The sequence below is a fragment of the Schistocerca nitens genome, chromosome 6 (genome assembly GCF_023898315.1).
Source record: "Schistocerca nitens isolate TAMUIC-IGC-003100 chromosome 6, iqSchNite1.1, whole genome shotgun sequence".
NCBI lineage: Eukaryota > Metazoa > Arthropoda > Insecta > Orthoptera > Acrididae > Schistocerca > Schistocerca nitens.
The window spans coordinates 352998741-353020996 of NC_064619.1; the positions used below are offsets into that span (position 1 = coordinate 352998741).

General features: G+C 42.2%; 1 long non-coding RNA gene across 1 annotated transcript in view; it reads left to right on the forward strand.

Moving 5' to 3' along the window:
* The first annotated feature begins 4928 nt into the window (after nucleotides 1-4928).
* The window catches only part of LOC126263150 (uncharacterized), a 44878-nt gene continuing 27550 nt past the window's right edge, over nucleotides 4929-22256 (forward strand). The window contains exon 1 of the long non-coding RNA XR_007546850.1: nucleotides 4929-5224. This is a non-coding gene — a long non-coding RNA (uncharacterized LOC126263150). The remainder of the gene's footprint in view (nucleotides 5225-22256) is intronic.

Consider the following 22256-nt stretch of genomic DNA (forward strand, 5'->3'; position numbering starts at 1 on the left):
GCAAGTTGAATTACAGTGTTTAACCATACGCCCGTGTTTTCCTTGCTGCCACCGGTTAGCACCATCATTTCCAGCCTCCCGCACATCTCTACCCCTCCTCCATATTCTCCTCTCACACTTAGATTATGATCAAGTTGTGTGCCTATGGGGTGTCGCCTGAGTTGTGCGACTGAACTCGTGATTTCTTGACGGAAAGTCATCGAGTAAACCAGGAGTTGTATCTGGCGTTCCCCAGGATATTTTAATGGACCTTCTGCTGTTCCTAATCTATATAAACGCCTTAGGAGGCAATCTGAGTAGCCCTCTTAGATGTTTTCAGATTACGTTATAGTCTACTAAAGACATCAGAAAATCAAAACCAACTGCGAAATGATATAGAAAAGATTTCTGTATGGTGCGAAAAGTGGCAGTTGACCCTAAATAATGTAAAATGAGGTAATCCAATGAGTACCAAATGGAACCCGTTATAATTCGTTTACATGGTAATTCACATAAATCGAGAGACTGCCAGTTCAACTAAATGACTAGGAATTACAGTTTCGAACAACTCAAACTGGAACGATCACATATTACAGATAACGTTGTGGGGAAGGCAAACCAGAGGTGGCATTTTTACTGCAGGACACTCAGAAGGTGCAACAGGTCTACTACAGAGACTGCGTACGCTACGCTTGTCCGTCCTCTGTTAGAATACTGCTGTCCAGTATGGGACCCTTACCAGATAGGATTGATAGTGGACATCGAAAAAGTTCAATCAAGGCCACTTATTATCTCATTATCACTAAATAGGGGAAAGAGAGTGAAGGATATGATCCGCAAGAAGGCATCCAGTTCTAATCCTACACGGCATTCTCCATTCAAGCGAAATCTCACTGTGGATGCCACATATATTATAAGCGAACTGGGGTGGCAATCATTCAAACAAAGGTGTTTCCCATTGCGGCAAGATCCTGTCAGAAATTTTCAATCTCCAGCGTTCTCCTCCGAATGAGAAAATGTTTTGTTGACACCCATCTACATGAGAAGAAATGATTATTGTCATGAAATAAGAGAAATCAGAGTTCGCACTGAAAGATTTAAGCTTTCGTTTTTCCTTCGCGCTATTAGAAGAGGGGAACGGTAGAGAAATAGTGTGAAAATGGTTCGCTGAACCGTCTGCCAGGCACTTAAGTGTGAATTGTAGAGTTTCATGTAGATGCCAATGTCCATGTAAATTATGCTTCAAATCCCTCCAATCGTTACTTCTCATTTGTGAATTTGTATCTCCTTTGAATTCATTTCGAAATGTACGTAAACCTATTTCTTTCTCATTACAAGATTCTTCACCTTTATCTTTGCCAAAGATGAATCAGTAACTTTCTCCTCAATATCTAGATCTATTCCACTGTAAAATCATTTTGTGGTAGTCATCTTTTTTCAGAAAATTTGTCTCCTTACTGCAAACTATTGTGCCAAAGAAAGACTTCCCCTGTATTCTTTCTTCTTTCTGTTCACTTCTGCCGTCACCAATAACTTCCTCATTCTTAAAATGACCTTTACTTTCGTCTTTCCCATCCCCCATCTACTTCTTCATCTTTTTGTTTTCCTTTCACCTTTTCATACTTCTTGTGTGGGGGTTGCAATTGTTATATGAGTTGGTGCCATGTTAGTAGTAGCTGGTGGCCGAATGTCCGTCCTGACACAACCACTTCCCGTGGGACGGAATCTGTGTACAGTATCCGTCTGCGTGTACGGCAGTATTCATCTCTCTGGATGTGTCAAACCGCCTGAAACCGACATCTAAACTGGCAGGATTACCAACCATCATCGTCAATTAATGAACCAGTTTGTAACCGTGTCAGGCTCGACTCCACGTAATCCAGAAGTGACATTCTAGGGCGCTCGGCTGTCTGGGTGGATCCTGTTTCCCATGTCTTTGCTGCTCCTTATATTCTTTGATATCATCCTACATTTGTGAAAACATTTCCATAAACAAATCTAATTATTCCATATTACTTCTATATCTATGCATGTTATCGCCAGTCGTAAGGTTCTGGTTTCCACACATTTCAGCACAAGAGCTAGAAGTATTACATCTACAAAATATAAGTTTTTTGTTTCATTATGGCAACGTGTAACAGTGATGCCCCCAAAAGTTTGACCCATCACCGCAGAGGCCTCTACTGTCGCACTTGGGACTCTTATCTTCCGTGATGACTGCAGTTACTACAAGGGAACACGGCATCGCTCTAACAACACAAGAGCCGAGACATCGTATTTATACGCCGATACCAGGCAGCGACTTTTAATTAAAAATGCCTTCCCCTGTGCGGGAATTTCACAAAGTGTGAACGAGTGCAGATTGTGATGCAGGAACGAGGATATACGGGAATTTGGGTCTAGCCCTGGGTCGTCTATGGATAGCGAAAGCGGTTATGGCGGGCGCTCGCGTAACGCAGAAAGCTTGTGCCACTCGAGTCACCGACTGGCACAAACTTTCACTAACGTCATTTCGTTATACAGTTGATGGTTGTTCGTATTGGAAACTGCGAGTATGTTTCATGAATTTCTTATTACATCAAAACATCCAGCTCTCCGATTCGTATCAATTTTTTTCTCGTTTTCCCCTCCTGTTTGAAAGTCTGAACCCTGAGATCAGAATGGAAGACTCGTAGGAAATCTTTTTACGATGGAGGGATCATCATGACACTTTTTTAGTTACAGGTAACACGTGCTGCGGATACACAAAGTGTTTAGTGCGGTGGTTTCCATTACCTTCTGCATCATGACACCTCTAATCATTGTTGATTGTTCCACCTTTCACAGTGTTTTTTTTACGAATGCGATATTTCAGTTGGGCTATACCAAACAACACCTACATGTGCGAGGATGTTATCATTCTACTTTCTTGTCTAATTTCGTTCGTCTTGACTTGATTTTCTGAATACTGTGTATTGTTACCAAATGTAGTGTTTATTTAAACTGTCTAGGGATTAAATCGTGTAATTTTATAGTGAATGCCGTAATGTCTAGATAAACTAATAGACTGTAATCCGAATAATGGTATATACTTTTAGAAAATTCATTAGCTCAGTCACTGTTGGATAGTTATTTTCGAGTAGATGAAATTCAATGCGGGGTGTGAGCGTTTCGTTAAAGTATTTGTAATGCGTCAGATGAGTTCTGTGTCGGCCTGAAGCTCCCATCAACGACGGCTGATCTAATAGACTACCCATCACATTCAATAACTACTTCTATAACGGCGACAGCGCTCAAAAAATATTCTTTCTGCAGCTCTACCGGAATAAAAAGTTGGAGTTCTTGACATCTCTGACATTAAATAGTCGTCTTGTGAAATAGAAATCGAACACAGGCTTTTTGTGTAACATTCATGCCGGAGTGCTCATCTACTGGAGTAGGTGTTAATAATGTAATGGAAGGGGTAGTTCTAAGCTTAATTTATGTGGAGCTGACAACATTGTACGGAGATAATTGAGTAATGTTTGTGACACTCGGGGTTTAGGGCTCGTTCTTAGAGCCGTGAAAGTAAGGGACAGGAAGATGCGACATCCACATCAAGGTGTGAAAGAAACGCTTCAGGAGCAAGTATCCTGTAAGGTTTGTGGAGGCAGGCAGTACAAATATTCTAGTGGATCTCTCAGGTGAGAAAATTAGTTTTTCTCCTTCAAATATATTCAGTAAATTTAAGAAGTGTTATGATACCTGAGCTCTCTCCAGCACGTTATCGAAGCAAAACAGACGAAAACTTTATTTATAAAGGCTTTGTCTAGTATTGCACCCTCGGTGCAGTGGTAACAGCAGTTCCCGAAGTTAAGAGCTGCCGTGCGCTGGTAGCACTTGGATGGGTGACCATCCCATCTGGCGAGCGCTGATGGCAAACAGAGTGCCCTCATCCCTTGTGAGGCAAGCTGAGGAGCTACTTGATTGAGAAACAGCGGCTCCGGTCTCGTAAAGTGACAAAACGCCCGGGAGAGTGGTGTACTGACCACACGCCCCTACATGTCCACGTACAATGACGCCTGTGGGAGGCCGGTCAGTACCGTTCGGCCCTCAGGGTCTGTTCGGGAGCAGTTTATTTTACTTTGTCCAGAAGTGGGCCAATGTTGCCGAAGGTGCTGCGTCAGATTTGCAGAAAAAGAGAACACAGTGCGCGGCTCTTCCGCTACGCGGCCAACCTGAAAAACCGGGGCCCCTGGTCTGCCTTGCACAGAGGAATGTGAGAATCGCTCAGAGAAACGGAGTGGGGATGACAAGAACCGCAGAAACGTTCAAAACTTTCTGAAGGTGTGCCGCGTTATCAAGCATTCGTAGCCGGTGGCAGCAGTGCACTACGTTTACCGCCGTGCGGCGGTCTTTGAGTGCAAGGTCGCGTCAAGGTGGCGCAAAAAATGTTCAGCGGATCGTAAGGACATAACGGTATCAGTGTTTCCGTGCTCTCATTTGAAGCGTTGTATACGCGTCATGTAAATGGTGCATTGGTGTGTACTGTTTGCCAAAGAAAATTAGTCCAGAAATATGGAGGCGCGACATCAGTTTGGCAACATCATCGTTTCGAAAGTAATGAGTAGATTTCATGTCGGCTCATGTACAGGGTATTCTTCATGGACTATCATTTAACAACTTCTACGAGTAATATTCCGGTTTCCAAAGTCGCTCCATTAAGAAGATATCCGACTGAAGTTCACAAGTTTATTATTACGCTCGGTAAGGCACTTAGAGTTATTCTGATTTTACTTTTGGAAAATTGTAGTCCAATTCAGTCTGTAATAGGTGCGACACATTACATAGAATTAGGAAGAGAAATGAAAATTTAATTCCACCGTTTACTATGATTTTTACTGCTTTCTGTCCAAGGTTGGCACTCTAGAAAACTACCTTGGCATCTGTTGTATCAGAGCATACTTAGCGTAGTTTGTGATTGCGTCCAAGCGCAGCTGCAATTACGTCCAGTCTTCTCTAAATATACTGAAAGAGTTTCCATTACTAGAGAAATATCGGCTGTGATTTATTAACGTGTGATTTGTTTCCCGCCGTGTACTGCTTTCTTTCGATGTGATAATGCTAAAAGAAACCTTGCCGCGCAGTGCCAGTACATGAGAAGACTGCCACAGACGACTGTTCGGAAGCTTGAAATGTAGTGAGCAGCGGACGGCGCGAATGCAGACTTGTGTGGACTCAGCATGGTCCACTTAAGGAGACGTCCAACACTGTCTCAACGTAATCAGTAAGTACAAAAACTTATATCACTGGTCTCCTCTTCAGCGTCACGCCTGGTACATGATATTTTATAAAGGAGCGCAGGATCGACAGCCACTGACAGAAGTAGAAGTGATAACGTGGTTTCTGCAGTCGTGTGAGTGAACCCTGGCCTGTGTCGTATGATCTGAGGATGGTCGGTGACGGCCGAAACCGATAATTTATTTTTGAGATTGATGTGATTGTGTCGCCCACTATTTCGGAAGTTGAGGTAACTTCAGACGTGTTACAGAGAAAAATATTGAGACCTTGCGGTTCATTTTGTTTATTGATGATCTCACAGACATTATTAATGGTAGCGTCAGACTTCTGCAGAAGTTGCAGTTTTCTGTAATGAATTATTATCTGAAGAAAGCTGCACTAGTATTCAATCAGATCTCTATGCTGTTTCAAACTAGTGCAACGATTAACAACATTCTTTAAATCTTCAGAAATGTAAAACGGCACGGTAGAATCCCATGACTGCCTCAGCAAAGACACGCTGTAGAAGTCAGTTAACACAAGTAAATAACTGAATGAAGCAAAGTGTACGGTACTGAAACGGAATAAGGACGTGGGCTCTGTCGTAGGTAGAGGAGTTGATAGACTGCGGCTCATTGGCACCATACTGGAAAAATGTAGTCTGCGTAGAAATGAGACCACTCACGAAACACCTCTGCGTCTCATCTTACAAAATAGCTCAAGTGTGTGGGACCAGTACCAAACAGAGAATATAGGACGTATTCATAGAACGTGAAATGTTTGCTTGAATCATGGGAGATCGTTACGAAACGGCGAAAATCTTGAATAAGCAGGCGTTTCAAGATACACTCCAGCAATTCCGCTAAAACTTATTTGCAAACTTTGAAGAACCGGACTGAAGTAAGCAATATACTTTAGCGCTCTACGTATCGCACCCATAGAGACCGTGAAGAACTGTAAGAGTAATTACAGCGTGAACAGAGGCACTTAAGCAGTCGTTTTCCTCACGCTCCAAACGCTATTCGGATGGGATGAAACCACAAGACCTGATGAAAAAGAAGGATGACATTGCAGTGCTTGTGTCGTTAAGAATAACGATGCAATGTTCCTTCTGACAACCACGCATGTCCGAAGGAACAGGTACTCCAGCGGCTACAGCCGTTGGGACATACGTAACATGTATTCGCAGTTGCCACCTCCTCTGTAGAGGAATTATATAATCTGTGTACGAGTACAGGTTGTGCCGCGTAAACGACGACATATGGAAATTTGGGTTTGGCCGGCGAGGCGAGCACTCATAACCAAAGTAGTTCAGCCGACCTGTCGCGTAAAGCGAGAAATCCGGGTTCGAGTCCCGGTCTGACAAAAATTATCACTGTCGTCATTACCTTATACAGTTAATGGTTGTTCGTACGCGAAACTGCAAATACATTTCACCATGATCTTCTCAGTGATTTGTATAGTATGGATGTAGATATAGGACACGTCTGCAATAAGCAATTCGTCCACTGCCAAAAATTCGACTGGTTTTGATAAAACTTGTCAAGTTCCTTGTCACTGAGATCAGTAGCATATAATTTTTTCAGACTTCGTTTACTCACTTCTTGCATCTATAAAGAGAAATGCTTGCAAAATGCGAATACTTATTGCTCACTAATGGTCAGGGTGTTGTAAATGATTGTTACTACCAAACCAGCCCAAACATCGCTGGCAGTAGAAAAGTTACTTCCTATTTTGGTTCTATAAAAGGTGGCACGAGTAAGAGCAATGTCAGACTGATTATTCACGGATTTTGACGAGCATTAGGTATGTTTTTAGAAGGGCCTGTGTTGAGTACCTGAGTAGCAGCTTTTCACGTGACAGCCTCTAGTTTCCGAAAAATCGATGTTGAAGTTTTATGCGTAGCTCCTGTACTTATAATGTTAATTACCTTTTGGTCATGCTAGCGCGTCATAGCGGTTGAGGTTCCAACCCTGCATGTACACTTGTTATTTCAGTTTCATAGTACAGGAAATCAAAAAACACAGTATGGAATTGCGGAGGGATTCAGATACGGCTGAAAGTATTCGTCCCTAATATTGACGTCGGTTACGTAATTAATACAGATCATAGTGGCAGTACCGGTCGACGGACAAGCCTTGCGAAGCAAGGAGCGAAAATCGGTTTGAACATGATTAGACATACCTTCACATACCATAACAGCGCCATGAATGATATTCTCTTACGTTTTCTGGCATATGCCAGAACCACCCGGTAAATTTTCTCGACATGTTGACGAGCTGACTCATAAATTAAAAATGTAACTGTAACCTGCACGACAACGGAGAAGTTCACGTAAGTGCTGTACGAAGATATTATAAACACTCTCATTATTCCTTACGTGAGATAAGAAAAATTTCTTCACATTTGACGTACTTGGGGAGAGCAGGCTGATCAGGCCTGTACGATCAAGTCTCTGTACGTTAAAGGAAGCATCCATCTGCACAATAAAAATCATCTCCCCCATATGTACTCAACTTTGCCACCCCTGTGATGTTTATTTTTAAAGGCAGGTTAAAATTTTCACGAAAACAATTCAAAGTACTCCCCCCGACTTTCTGAAAACTAACACAAAAATAGCTTCGATGGAAGGTTCCATCAAAATCTTTTCATAACTATTCCTTAGTTTTGTCCACCTGCTCTCACAGGAATGTTCGGATACGCATGGTTCGCACTGAAGTTGATCGAAGAAAGACCAGTCTTTTTGAACTTCAGCGAATTGTGTTTACCGGTACCACTTCTGCAAAATCGGTGAAGCTTCCTGCTTGGAACGGACTAGCTTTCAATAAATTACGTGGTGCTCTATTTATCTGCGTTTCTTTTGCTACTACGACAAATATCATCAGTATTTCTGGTCTAGCACGGCTTGCGATGCAAGTGATATCGATAAGACGATTCTGTAATCTATTCTGTAAAAGAGATTTATAGGACGTTTTCTGCAATGATTGTTGTTGTGGTTGTTGTTGTGGTCTTCAGTCCTGAGACTGGTTTGATGCAGCTCTCCATGCTACTCTATCCCGTGCAAGCTTCTTCATCTCCCAGTACTTACTGCAACCTACATCCTTCTGAGTCTGCTTAGTGTATTCATCTCTTGGTCTCCCTCTACGATTTTTATCCTCCACGCTGCCCTCCAATGCTAAATTTGCGATCCCCTGATGCCTCAGAACATGTCCTACCACGCGGGCCCTTATTTTTGTCAAAAATTGTGCCACAGACTCCTCTTCTCCCCATTTCTATTCAATATCTCCTCATTTGTTATGTGATCCACCCTCTAATCTTCAGCATTCTTCAGTAACACCACATTACTTAAATCTATACTCGATGTTAACAAATTTCTCTTCTTCAGAAACGCTTTCCTTGTCATTGCCAGTGTACATTTTATATCCTCTTTACTTCGATCATCATCAGTTATTTTGCTCCCCAAATAGCAAAACTCCTTTACTACTTTAAGTGTCTCATTTCCTAATCTAATTCTCTCCACATCACCCGACTTAATTCGACTACATTCCATTACCCTCGTTTTGATTTTGTTGATGTTCATCATATATCCTCCTTTCAAGACACTGTCCATTCCGTTCAACTGATCTTCCAAGTCCTTAGCTGTCTCTGACACAATTAGAATGTCATCGGCGAACGTCAAAGTTTTTATTTCTTCTGCATGGATTTTAATACCCACTCCGAATTTTTGTTTTGTTTCCTTTACTGCTTGCTCAATATACAGATTGAATAGCATCGGGGAGAGGCTACAACCCTGTCTCACTCTCCCTCCAACCACTGCTTCCCTTTCGTGCCCCTCGACTCTTATAACTGCCATCTGGTTTCTGTACAAATTGTAAATAGCCTTTCGCTCCCTGTATTTTACCCCTGCCACTTTTGGAATTTGAAAGAGAGTATTCCAGTAAACGTTGTCAAAAGCTTTCTCTAAGTCTACAAATGCTAGAAACGTAGGTTTGCCTTTCCTTAATCTTTCTTCTAAGATAAGTCTTAAGGTCAGTATTACCTCTCGTGTTCCAACATTTCTACGGAATTCAAACTGATCTTCCCCGAGGTCAGCTTCTACCAGTTTTTCCATTCGCCTGTAAAGAATTCCCGTTAGTATTTTGCAGCTGTGACTTATTAAACTGATAGTTCAGTAATTTTTATATCTGTCAACACCTGCTTTCTTTGGGATGGGAATTATTATATTTTTCTTCAAGTCTGAGGGTATTTCGCCTGTCTCATACATCTTGCTCACCAGATGGTAGAGTTTTGTCATGACTGGCTCTCCCAAGGCCGTCAGTAGTTCTAATGGAATGTTGTCTACTCCCGGGGCCTTGTTTCGACTCAGCTCTTTCAGTGCTCTGTCAAACTCTTCACGCAGTGTCGTATCTCCCATTTCATCTTCATCTACATCCTCTTCCATTTCCATAATATTGTCCTCAAGTACATCGCTCTTGTATAGACCCTCTATATACTTCATCCACCTTTCTGCTTTTCATTCTCTGCTTATAACTGGGTCTCCATCTGAGCTCTTGATATTCATACAAGTGGCTCTCATTTCTCTAATGGTCTCTTTAATTTTCCTGTAGGCAATATCTCTCTTGCCCCTAGTGAGATAAGCCTCTACATCCTTACATTTGTCCTCTAGCCATCCCTGCTTAGCCATTTTGCACTTCCTGTCGATCTCATTTTTGAGACGTCTGTATTCCTTTTTGCCTGCTTCATTTACTGCATTTTTATATTTTCTCCTTTCATCAATTAAATTCAATATTTCTTCTGTTACCCAAGGATTTCTATTAGCCCTCGTCTTTTTACCTACTTGATCCTCTGCTGCCTTCACTACTTCAACCCTCAGAGCTACCCTTCTTCTTCTACTGTGTTTCTTTCCCCCATTCCTGTCAATTGTTCCCTTATGCTCTCCCTGAAACTCTCTACAACCTCTGGTTCTTTCAGTTTCTCCAGGTCCCATCTCCTTAAATTCCCACGTTTTTGCAGTTTCTTCAGTTTCAATCTGCAGTTCATAACCAATAGATTGTGGTCAGAATCCACATCTGCCCCTGGAAATGTCTAACAATTTAAAACCTGGTTCCTAAGTCTCTGTCTTACCATTATATAACCTATCTGATACCTTTTAGTACCTCTTGGAATCTTCCAGGTATACAACCTTCTTTTATGATTCTGGAACCAAGTGTTAGCTATGATTAAGTTATGCTCTGTGCAAAATTCTACAAGGCGGCTTCCTCTTTCATTTCTTCCCCCCAATCCATATTCACCTACTATGTTTCCTTCTCTCCTTTTTCCTACTGACGAATTCCAGTCACCCATGACTATTAAATTTTCGTCTCCCTTCACTACCTGAATATTTTCTTTTATCTCGTCATACATTTCATCAATTTCTTCATCATCTGCAGAGCTAGTTGGCATATAAACGTGTACTACTGTAGTAGGCATGGGTTTTGTGTCTATCGTGGCCACAATAATGCGTTCACTATGCTGTTTGTAGTAGATTACCCGCACGCCAAATTTTTTATTCATGATTAAACCTACTCCTGCATTACCTCTATTTGATTTTGTATTTATAACCCTGTATTCACCTGACCAAAAGTCTTGTTCCTACCTGCCCGATTAAGGGATCTGACATTCCACGCTCCTATCCGTAGAATGCCAGTTTTCTTTCTCCTGATAACGATGTCCTCTTGAGTAGTCCCCGCCCGGAGATCCGAATGGGGGACTGTTTCACCTTTAGAATATTTTACCCAAGAGACGCCATATTCACTTAACCATACAGTAAAACTGCATGCCCTCGGGAAAAATTACGGCTGTAGTTTACCCTTGCTTTCAGCGGTTCGCAGTACCAGCACAGGAAGGCCGTTTTGGTTAATGTTACAAGGCCAGGTCAGTCAATCATCCAGACTGTTGCGCCTGCAACTACTGAAAAGGCTGCTGCCCCTCTTCAAAAACCACACGTTTGTCTGGCCTCTCAACAGTTACCCCTCTGTTGTGGTGGCACCTACGGTACGGCTATCGGTATCCTCAGGCACGCAAGCCTCCCCACCAACGGCAAAGTCCATGGTTCATGGACCTTGTTATATTAATGAAATTACCACGATGAAAACGACTATTTTTGAATAATTTTGCATGAAATAAACTATTTAATGACATCCTGTATGATAAAACTGAAAAATAAAGTACGGACCGCACCACCAGCGTGGCAGTAGGGGTACTCAGCCGTTTCGCTACACTCGCTTGGCCGAAACATAATACCGATTTTCTCGTCAACAATGAGCCGTCGCATGAAAAGCCACTTTGAAGATACTCAGGACAGATACCTCTGGGTCATACCCACGACTACTCATCAAAATCCGTTATTATAAGCGGGAGAAGGATCAGCGAGCGGCTTCTGGAGGCAGTGCTCGGAACTGCGGAAGCCCCAGGAACGCGGCTGTTGCTGCGTGGCGGCGAGGTATTGCAGTCTACGTCTTAACTCTTTACACAGCTCTGATGAAGCCGCAGAGATGAATGTTAAAGGAAGTAGGTACGAATGCAGAGTTACTGCAGAAGCTGACTATCGCGTATTGTTTTCTAAGTCACTCAGTTCTATTTAGAACATATTTTCATCTGTAAACTACTATTAATTTTCAAACGTCGTGTGGACGTAGAGCGTTTCGACAAAAATTTTCCTGGCCCTTAAATTCTACAGGTTTTGCAAAAATTAATTTGACAACCTGTTAAACGTAATGTGGGTAAACTATAGAACCGGAATCGCAGGAATCGATGAGCGTAAATACTGAGTGGGACCCATGAGGAAGTGCTTTTCCTTGTTACTAAGCAAAACGCGTTCTAACCTTGCCTTTTGGGGCATGTCAACCTATTGTCGACTCAGTTTTCAGACCTTCAGACAGACCCTGGGTTCATTCCGCTACCTATCCCCGTTTTGTGACTTACATACATACCTCTGAGCATCCAAAAGCATTATTTCCCTGACCTTACCTCTGAAACACTACGCTGACCCCGCTTTTCTGAGAGAATCACCGCAGACAACAGTCGCCGAATGCGAGCACAGTAACACCACGTCGGCAGCCCGGCCGCGCTCTGTCTGGAAGGATTATCAACCAGCAGAAGAAAACAATAGAGCTCACCGGGATAGCTAACATAAAGCCACAGAGGAAGATGAAAGCCACAGGTTGCTAACTTGCAGCCACGCAATACTAGATGTGATCCATGCGTCCCACTGACGTTGCCTCGGCTTGCAAGTGATGAGAAGAAGTAACTTATCACCTACTTGCCAAGTCATGTCTAGTGGAATCGGTCCTGCGATTCCGTTTGTAATCTGCAAGTATTAATAATAATAATAATAATAATAATAAACGTAAATGTTCCTATGAATTCTTCATCCTACAGTTCATTATGTTTTTGACTTCATTTATATATTAATCCGTAGTTCGCTATGACTTAATTTATCACGTTTTTGACACGCAGTGCGGAGCGACATCACCAACGATTTATTTGTCAATTCTGTTTTCACTACATTTTAGCGCTTAGAGTGGGGCGACCTCATGTCATATCAATCTATTTGAGTTTACCACATTTTGAGGCGCAACGAAAGGTGACATATCTTTTTGACTCGTCATCTTCTGACTGGTTTGATGCGGCCCTACACCAATTCGTCTCCTGTGCTAACCTCTTCACCTCAGAGGAGCATCTAAGACCTACTTCGTTAAGTGTTTGCTGGATGTATTCCAATCTTTGTCTTCGTCTACAGTTTTAGCCCTCTACAACTCCCTCTAGTACCATGGAAGTCATTCCCTGATAACTTTACAGATCTCTCTTCTCCGTGTCAGTGTTTTCCACATATTCCTTTCCTCTCCGATTCTGCGCAGAAAATTCTCAATTCTTACCCTTTCAGTCTACCTTATTTTCAACATTAGCCCCACATCTTAAATGCTTCTATTCTCTTTTGTTTAGGTTTTCTCGTAGTCCCTGTTTCACTAGTGTACTATGCTGTTCTCCAAACGTACATTCTCAGAAACTGCTTCCTCAAATTAAGGCCTATAGTTGATACTATTAGACTTATATTGGCCACAAATGCCCCTCTTGCCAGAGCTACTCTCCTGTTGACTTTTACATTTCTTCCTCCATCATTGGTTATTTTATTGCTTCGGTAGTAGAATTCATTAACTTCATCTACTTAGTGACCATCAATCTTGATGTTAAGTTTCTTGCTGTTTTCATTTCTGATCCTTCACATTACTTTCGACTTTCTTCGATTTACTCTCAATCCTTATTCGGTACTCATTAGATGCTTCATTCTGTTCAGGGCAGATTCTGTAATTGTTCGTCACTTTCACTCAGGATGGCAATGTCACTAGCGATTCGTATCATCGATATCCCTTCACCTTGAATTTTAATCCCACTTCTGAATCTTTCTTTTAATTCCATCATTGCTACTCCGATGTACAGATTGAACAGTAGCGTCGAGAGATAACATCCCGCTAATCACTTAGTTTTTGGTCATCTACTCTTAGTATTATCTCGTGGCTGTTGTACACATTACCTGTCTCCCCCTACAGCTTACCGCTGTTTTTCTCAGAATTTCGAACATCTTACACCAATTTACATTGTCGAACTTTTTTCCGCGTCGACAAATCCTATGAACGTATATTAATTTTTCTTTAGTCTTGCTTCCGTTATCAACCGCAACACTGAATTGCTTCTTTGATGCCTTTACGTTTCCTAAGGTCAAACTGATCGTCATCTAACTCATTCTCAATTTTCTTTTGCATTCTTCTGTATATTATTATTGTCAGCAACTTGGATGCGTCAGCTGTTAACCTGATTGTGATAATTATCTCACCTGTCAGCCTTTCCAGTCTTCGGAACTGTGTGGATGATATTTTCCCGAAAGTCAAATGGTAGGTCGTCATACATTCTAACACCAAATAGGTTGCTTTTTTGTTGCCACTTACCCCAATTACTTTGGAAATTCTGATAGAATGTTATCTGCCTTATTTGGTCTTAAGTCCTCTAACGCTGTATTAAATTCTGATTCTAATACTGGATCCCCTCTCTCTTCTAAACCGACAATTGTTTCTTCCTCAGTCACATCAGACAAACATTACCCCTCAAAGAGGCCTTCAATGTACTCATTCCACTTATCCGCTCTCTCCTCTGCATTAACAGCGGAATACCTGTTACACTCCTAGTGTTACCACTCTTTCTTTTAATTTCCATGAAGGTTATTTTAACTCTCCTCCATGCTGATTCCTTACTTCTGTTAATCATTCCTTTTTCGATGTCTTCATATTTTTAGTGCAACCGTTTCGTCTTAGCTTCCCTGCACTTCCTATTTATTGCATTCCTCAATGATTTGTGTTTCTGTATTCCTGAATGTCCTGAACATTTTTGTACTTCCGTCTTTCATCGATCAACTGAAGTATTTCTTTTGTTACTCATGGTTTCTTCGCAGTTACCTTCTTAGTACGTATGTTTTCCTTTCCAACTAAGTGATTACCATTTTAGGGATTTCCATTCTTCTTCAGCTGCACTGCTTACTGAGCTATTTCTTATTGTTGTATCTGTAGCCTTATGGAACTTCGGGCATATATCGTCATTCCTTGGTACTTCTGTATTCTTCTTCTTTGCGCAATGATCCTTCCTGACTGATCTTCTAAACTTCAGCCTCCTCTTCATTACTACTATATTGTGGTCTGAGTCTGTATCTGCTTCTGGGTACGCCTTAAGTCGAGTATGCGATTTCGGAATCTCGGTCTGATTACCCGGACTTTCCCTAGTATATCTCCCCCTCTTCAGATTCTTCAACAGAGTTTTCGCTACTGACAGCTAAAATTTATTACATAACATAAACAGCCTTTCTCCATCTTATTCCTCGTCCCAATCCCGTATTCTCCTTTAACCATGTCTTCTACTCCTTCCCTTACAACTGCATCCAGTCCCCCATGACTACTACATTTTCATCTCCGTCTACGTACTGTATTACTCTTTCAATATCCTCTTTATTTCTTCATCTTCAGCTTACGACGTCGGCGTGTATACCTGAACTATCTTTGTCTGCGTCGGTTTGCTGTCGACTCTGATAAGAACAACCCTATCACTGAACTGTTCACAGTAATGCACTGTCTGCTCTACCTTCCTATTCATAACGAATCTTATTCCCGTTACACCATTTTCTTCTGCTATTTATATTACCTTGTACTCTTCAGACCAGGAATCTTTGCCTTCTTTCCATTTCACTTCATTGACCCCTACTAGGTCTTTCCCTACCACGTCCAAGCTTCCGACATTCCACGTGCCCATTCGTAGAACCTTATCGTTTCATTTGTTATTCAGTCTTTTTCCCGTGGTCGCCTCCCCCTTCATATATACAGCCCTACATTCTATTGAAAAATAATCTGCGATTCATACAGTCAAATGGTTCCCTCTGTTACTGAACCAGTCACTCAGAAAAATTTTGTCACGAGTGATATGGTTGATGAAATAATAGATCGCATTTTCAGCGGAAATGACGTTCTGTAATCCAAACTGTGAATTATTTAGAATTTTATTTTCGTCGAGAGCTTCAGCCATTGTCTTTTGTACAGCTTACAGATTTATAACTAAAATGGTAGACGGTTGCTTGTACTACTGTACTGTAGTGATATCTACTAACAGCAAACTTAAGTTTTTGTGAAAAAGTATTGAGTCGAAAAAGTACAGTAGATGCTATGTATGGCACTATAAGAGCAATGAAATGAGAACATGTATGTAATATCATAGGTGAAATGGTATCAGTACCAAGAGAATTATATTATAATAAATGATTTTCTTTATTTGCAATGCAAAAGTTTAACTCTCAACAAATTGTCTGTTGTGCTACTGAACATAAAATGCGGATGAGAGTTCCTCTGTCTCTGTAGATAAGACTTTTGTTTTTCCTTCCGTTATTGCGTCTAGTCGGGAATACAGGTACATTCTTTTAAAAAAGTGTATTACGTGTGTTAACAATTGGTAGTATGGAACGAAACAGGAAATAAATTTCCAGTAAATATGGGCTCTAAAAAGAATGCCTGAACTGCTTTTTGTTGGCCGGCCGGGGTGGCCGAGCGGTTCTAAGCGCTACAGTCTGGAACCGCGCGACCGCTACGGTCGCAGGTTCGAATCCTGCCTCTGGCATGGATGTGTGTGATGTCCTAGGTTAGTTATGTTTAAGTGGTTCTAAGTTCTAGGGGACTGATGACCACAGAAGTTTAGTCCCGTAGTGCTCAGAGCCATTTGATTTTGCTTTTTGTTAGTCTTCGCCACTGTAAAACACATCTGTTCTACTGAACAAGTGCCGGCCGCGGTGGTATAGCGGTTCTAGGCACTCAGTCCGGAACCGCGCGACTGCTACGGTCGCAGGTTCGAATCCTACCTCGGGCATGGATGTGTGTGATGTCCTTAGGTTAGTTATGTTTAAGTAGTTCTAAGTTCTAGGTGACTGATGACCACAGCAGTTGAGTCCCATAGTGCTCAGAGCCATTTGAACCATTTTTTTACTAAACAAGTGCTCATACCCCTTGTTGTTGTTGTTGTTGTGGTCTTCAGTCCTGATACTGGTTTGATGCAGCTCTCCATGCTACTCTATCCTGTGCAAGCTTCTTCATCTCCCAGTACCTACTGCAACCTACATCCTTTTGCATCTGCTTAGTGTATTCATCTCTTGGTCTCCCTCTACGATTTTTACCCTCCACGCTGCCCTACAATGCTAAATTGGTGATCCCTTGATGCCTCAGAACATGTCCTAGCAACCGATCCCTTCTTCTAGTCAAGTTGTGCCACAAACTTCTCTTCTCCCCAATTCTATTCAATACCTTAGGGTACACATATTTGAGCCCACGCTTACTGGACATTTGATCTTGGTTTGATCTATTCTATCCGCTCTCAAAATATAGAAGTCAAAGAGTTTTCAATAGAGGAGATGCGTTTCGCAGTACTGAAGATGGACAAGTGCCAAGCCGCTTGCCAATTTAGCAAGAGCTGAGCGCAATGGTCACCACGAGCTCCGCAACGATCCTCTCATCCCAGCCTAGTTTTACCAGCGGACAAGAGCAATGCAGCCGTCATTATGGATCGCTCGAACTATGACGCAGAGATCCGCTTGATGGTGGAGGAGGAGACGTATCAAAAACTTTCAAGGGACCCAACATCCAGCATAACGAGGAAGACTCGAAGCTTCTAAAGCGGCCTTCATTGGAAGAGAATGTTAAAAAAACCCTTCAGGCACCTCGTCCACCTACTTTGTATGGGATTCCCAAGGTTCATAATGAGCTCACTCCTCTACGGCCCTTCGTAAGTGTCACTGGGTCACCAATGCACAGACTACCTAAACATTTGGCCAGCCTCCTTACTCGGCACGTTTGTCATTGAGAGCACCACATCAAGAATACGACCGACTTCATCAGTTGAATTAAATGCTTGCGTGTTGGAGAAGGAGGCATTATGGTTAGTGTTAATGTGGTGTCATTGTTCACGCGAGTTCCCATAGACTCTTTAGCTTTGCTCTCCCAGTTATTTGACGAGAATTTTGTGGATTTATTTAAGCATACTCTAACATCATCGAATTTTTTTGTATGACGGAGATTACGTTGACCAGACGGACGGTGTCGCGATGGGAAGCCCATTAGCTCCAATATAGCCAACCTCGTCATGGAGTCTTTGAGAACGTCGCCCTGGACACGGCTCCTGAAAAGACTGGTTGCTTTTATTGTTACGTCGGCGACACGTTTGTTGTGTGGCCTCATGGGCTTGAAAGGCTGGGAAAATTTTTGAAACACATCAACAGCATTCATGACAATATCATATTCACGATGGAAGTAGAGGTAGATGGTGCCTGCCTTTGCTACACGTCCTCGTCCGCCGGAAAGAAAATGGGTGTCTCAGCCACAGTGTTTATCGGAAACCCACAGACACAGACAGCGGTCTGCATCCCTGTCGACTCAGTGTCGCTCGGTGTGAGCCGCAGGCAGCCAGTTGCATGCTTCTCTCCGGCGTGGCTAAGATCGTGGCAACAACAAGCGCCCACGATCCAGAGTTCTGCGGCCCTCGCCTCGGGATGCCTTCGGCGTGGGTTGGAAGCCAGGACGACCGCCCGCGGTAGCAAACTGTGGAGTGGCCCGCCACTGGCTGGCTATGGACCCTGCGTCGACCTCAGAGGGTCGAAACAGTGACCCGCCGTGGAGTGGAACGCTTGCGCCCCATCTGCAGCTGCACGTATCTTGTGGTGTGACATGCCCCGCCATCCATAAGAGCTGCCACACTTGAATGAATCTCGTTAGAAACCCGCACCTATTTATATGTGGGTGTGCACCTCTGTTTTGGCATATGCTCCGCTTCGCATCACGTACTCTTAACACGCTAGTTTGGCCAGTGGGCCCCTTCTGCCTGTGATTTACGACGTGCGAAACCGCTACATATACTCTTTCAGTAATTTGACGGCCCTGTGGCCTCTATTCTACTCCGAAACTGTTGGTCTGCATAACTCACTGCAATCCGGCCCGCACATGGCTGTAACTTGTGCTCAGAATATTGCAAAAAACTAACATTACCTATCCTAAAAGGTGGTGCCTCTAAAATTGGCCTTAATTCAATACAAAACAGCCACTGAACTGAAACAAAATTTAGACACTGGTGCTCTACAGAAAAACCCGACTGCAAGTCATAGAAAAAGAGGAAAGTGCAAAAATTGATAGCCTCTGTAACCAGAAAACAAATGACTCTGAGCACTATGGGACCCAACTGCTGAGATCATAAGTCCCCTAGAACTTAGAACTACTTTAACCTAACTAACCTAAGGACAACACACACATCCAAGCCCGAGGCAGGATTCGAACCTGCGACCATAGCGGTCGCGCGGTTCCAGACTGTAGCGCCAGAAACGCTCGGCCACCAGCGGCCGGCCCAGAAAACAAACAGTAAGTTATTGGCCTAAATGCTCTGGAACATAAACAAACTCAGTAAAAGGACAAAGTGACATACAAACACAATGTTTGTCCAAGAACCTGCAACAAATGTACACTAACTTCTTTGCCACAGTGTTTTTCTCACATCAGGGCAGACATACACCAAAGAACCACACATAAACCCAATGTTGCTGTATCCAACAGTGACGCTTGGATCCTATGGCAGAGAGCACAGAATGAAAGACAGAATAACAGTTCGACAGTGGCTGTTTACTTAACTTCAGTGCGTTGCAGTGGAACACAAGTGCAGCCAAATACAATGCACAATCCAGAATAATCTAAGTCCTAAGTCCTTATTAACGCTGTCGTCTCACTAAAGAGGCTATCAACAGGAGTAGAACACACAACTGAACACCAGCGATAACTTGCGGCGGCCTCTTGTGCTTTTCGGTAGTGGTGCTGCCTGTGCTTGGCCGGGTGCTTGTGTCCGTTGAGCGGCCATCGATTGATGGCCGCGGTAGCCGTGTGGCTGCCTCTGACAGCAGTGCTCTGAACGTCTGTGCCAGCCACTGAACTAGCAACTGACACTCCCAGCGTGGTGTTCGTGGCATACCATACCACAGAGGTGTCGAGAAGAGTTCCCTGATCACAATGAAAGCAACAGTTTTATAAAAGGTAGGAATGGTTGGAACAGCTGAAAGTTGGGCACGGTTAAGGCGGTACAGGTATTATTAGTCACAGACTATGGGACATGAGAGATTCGGGTCCATGTATTGTGGAGAGGTATGGTCAAATGATCCAAAGATAATTTGTGTACAGAAAGCCCTCCGTCACGTGACTGATAATTGCTTTCAGCCGCCAGTCCAGATCTGCAAATATAATAAATCTATGTATGAACAGTTTAATTGCTGTATTTAAAGATGCGAGTAGTAGGGAAATGTTATTTTTTGGTATATTCAGCGCTATGAATAAATGTTAAGGGAGCAATTTTTTCTTGTGTTCTGGATGCGGGTAGCTGGATACATGTGCGCCTATTCTTCGTTTAAAATGGACAAGGGTGAAAGGGGCAATTATTGGAAAAGTATGCATGTGAGGAGGCAAGTAGGTACAGAACTTCTTTGTCAAGGTTACAGGTTTCTCTGTATTTTGCGATTTTGTTGAATATGGCTATTTATGTGAATTTAGGGGCTGAATTTTTATTGATGCACCAAGCAATGATGGATCTGGCTTGTAGTGAAGTAAATATGAAGTGTAATGAGGCTTTGTGTGTTGAATTTTGAAGAATGTGCTGTTAGGTAGAAGAATTGAAGCCAATGTCTTAAGCTCGTGAACAGATCTGAATTGACTTTTGACTCAAATCACGTTAGGAATGCGGGTAGTGCCTGTTCAAGCTTATTTCTAGAATGCCAAGGAGATGACTATAATTTCCAAAACATACGGAACCAGGTTGATGTGTTGAGGAGGCAAATGACGCAGCGAAAGAAAATTTGTTTCATGTACGGCGACGTCATTCTTTGATGCTCAGAGCATCCTTAGGCAATCATAGATCTTTCATATCATTTCTACGTTAAGGAGCACAGAAAGTATTTTCTCAAGCAATGCCTCTTACACCAATGCCTTCCAAAGAGAGAGTGAAGGCAGAGACTGAGAAAATGTTGTAACAAGGTGTCATCGAGCCTGATATCAGTTCCCACAATAATCCATTCTTGGCAGTTCCAAGGAATGGATGTGGTATTAGGTTAATGTTAGTTTCAAGGCATATAGATACCACAATTGTACCAAAAACTGATAGACCGATGACATTAGAAGAACGTATGCTAATATTCCGTGACGTTAAAGTCCTGTCTTCCATTAATTTAAGGCGAGCTGTTAGCAAACTGAGTTTCTTCCGTCCTGTAGAAAACGTACAACATTTTTGTGGTGTGGCTCCTGTTATCAGTTACATATGTAACCCTTCAGAGTGAATATTAGTTTGGATGCATTAATTATAGGTTTTAATAGTACCCTTCCAGTTGATGTGCGGAAGTGATTACCACGTACTTTGGCGATGTGTTAATTTCAAAGGAGAACTGGGAATAACTTAACGCAGTATTCAACAGATTTTTCAATGTGTTTAAAGATTATGGTGTAGCCGTGAACTAAGGGAAGTCAGCGCTTGAGAGAAATTGGATGAATATTCTTTGACATATAGTGACTACATCTGAGATTCAATCTGAGCCAGGTAACACTGTGGCGATTCGTGATTTTTCTGTTTCAGCAATGAGGAAACAGATATGTGCATTTCCTAGATTATCAAAATTTTTACCAGACATTCAGGAATTAAATGTGTTGGATATGCCACGACTGTGTGCATCGAAGCATACAAATGCTCCATCGTATTTGGGTGCTCAACCACAAAGCAAATTTGAGGGTGTGAAACAGGCTTTCTGGAGACGCCTGTCCTATCACATTCTGATTTGAATAATCTAGATTGGACAGATCTAAAACTGGTCCTGGTGCTGAACTATTTCAGGAATTCGAAGTACATGGTATCATGAGGCACGGAACTATTCTTTTGTAAGCCAGGTACTCACTAAGTATGAATGTAACTATTAGTTACTGAGTTAGAGAATATTTCTAATATGTAGGGTTTTGTGAAGCTTCTTTTACAACTTGTTGTTACTAATATGTCACCCATAATTTACCCAGTGGCTTTATCCTTGATTTCCTTTTTGTGTCTAATTGTTTCATAGGACTCATTAATATTTCTTTCGGAAGTCATACGACCCATAGTATCTTTAATCTTCACATCTCTATACAGTCATCTATAACCCATGGATTGTTTATCAAAGGCCCAGAATAACATGTTATTCACACAAAAAAGTCCCATCAATATGCAAATATAAATCAAATTTTATAAAAAGTATTTACGAACATAATAAATATAATATCAAAATGTACTTCACTGATTTAAGCTTATTCTATACCATATGTTTACACGCCGAATACTTTTATTTTACTAATATAATGAATTTCACGAGATCTGCTGTGAATAATATCAACTTTGACGATGTTTTTATGAACAATACGGCCCACTCTATTTGCTCC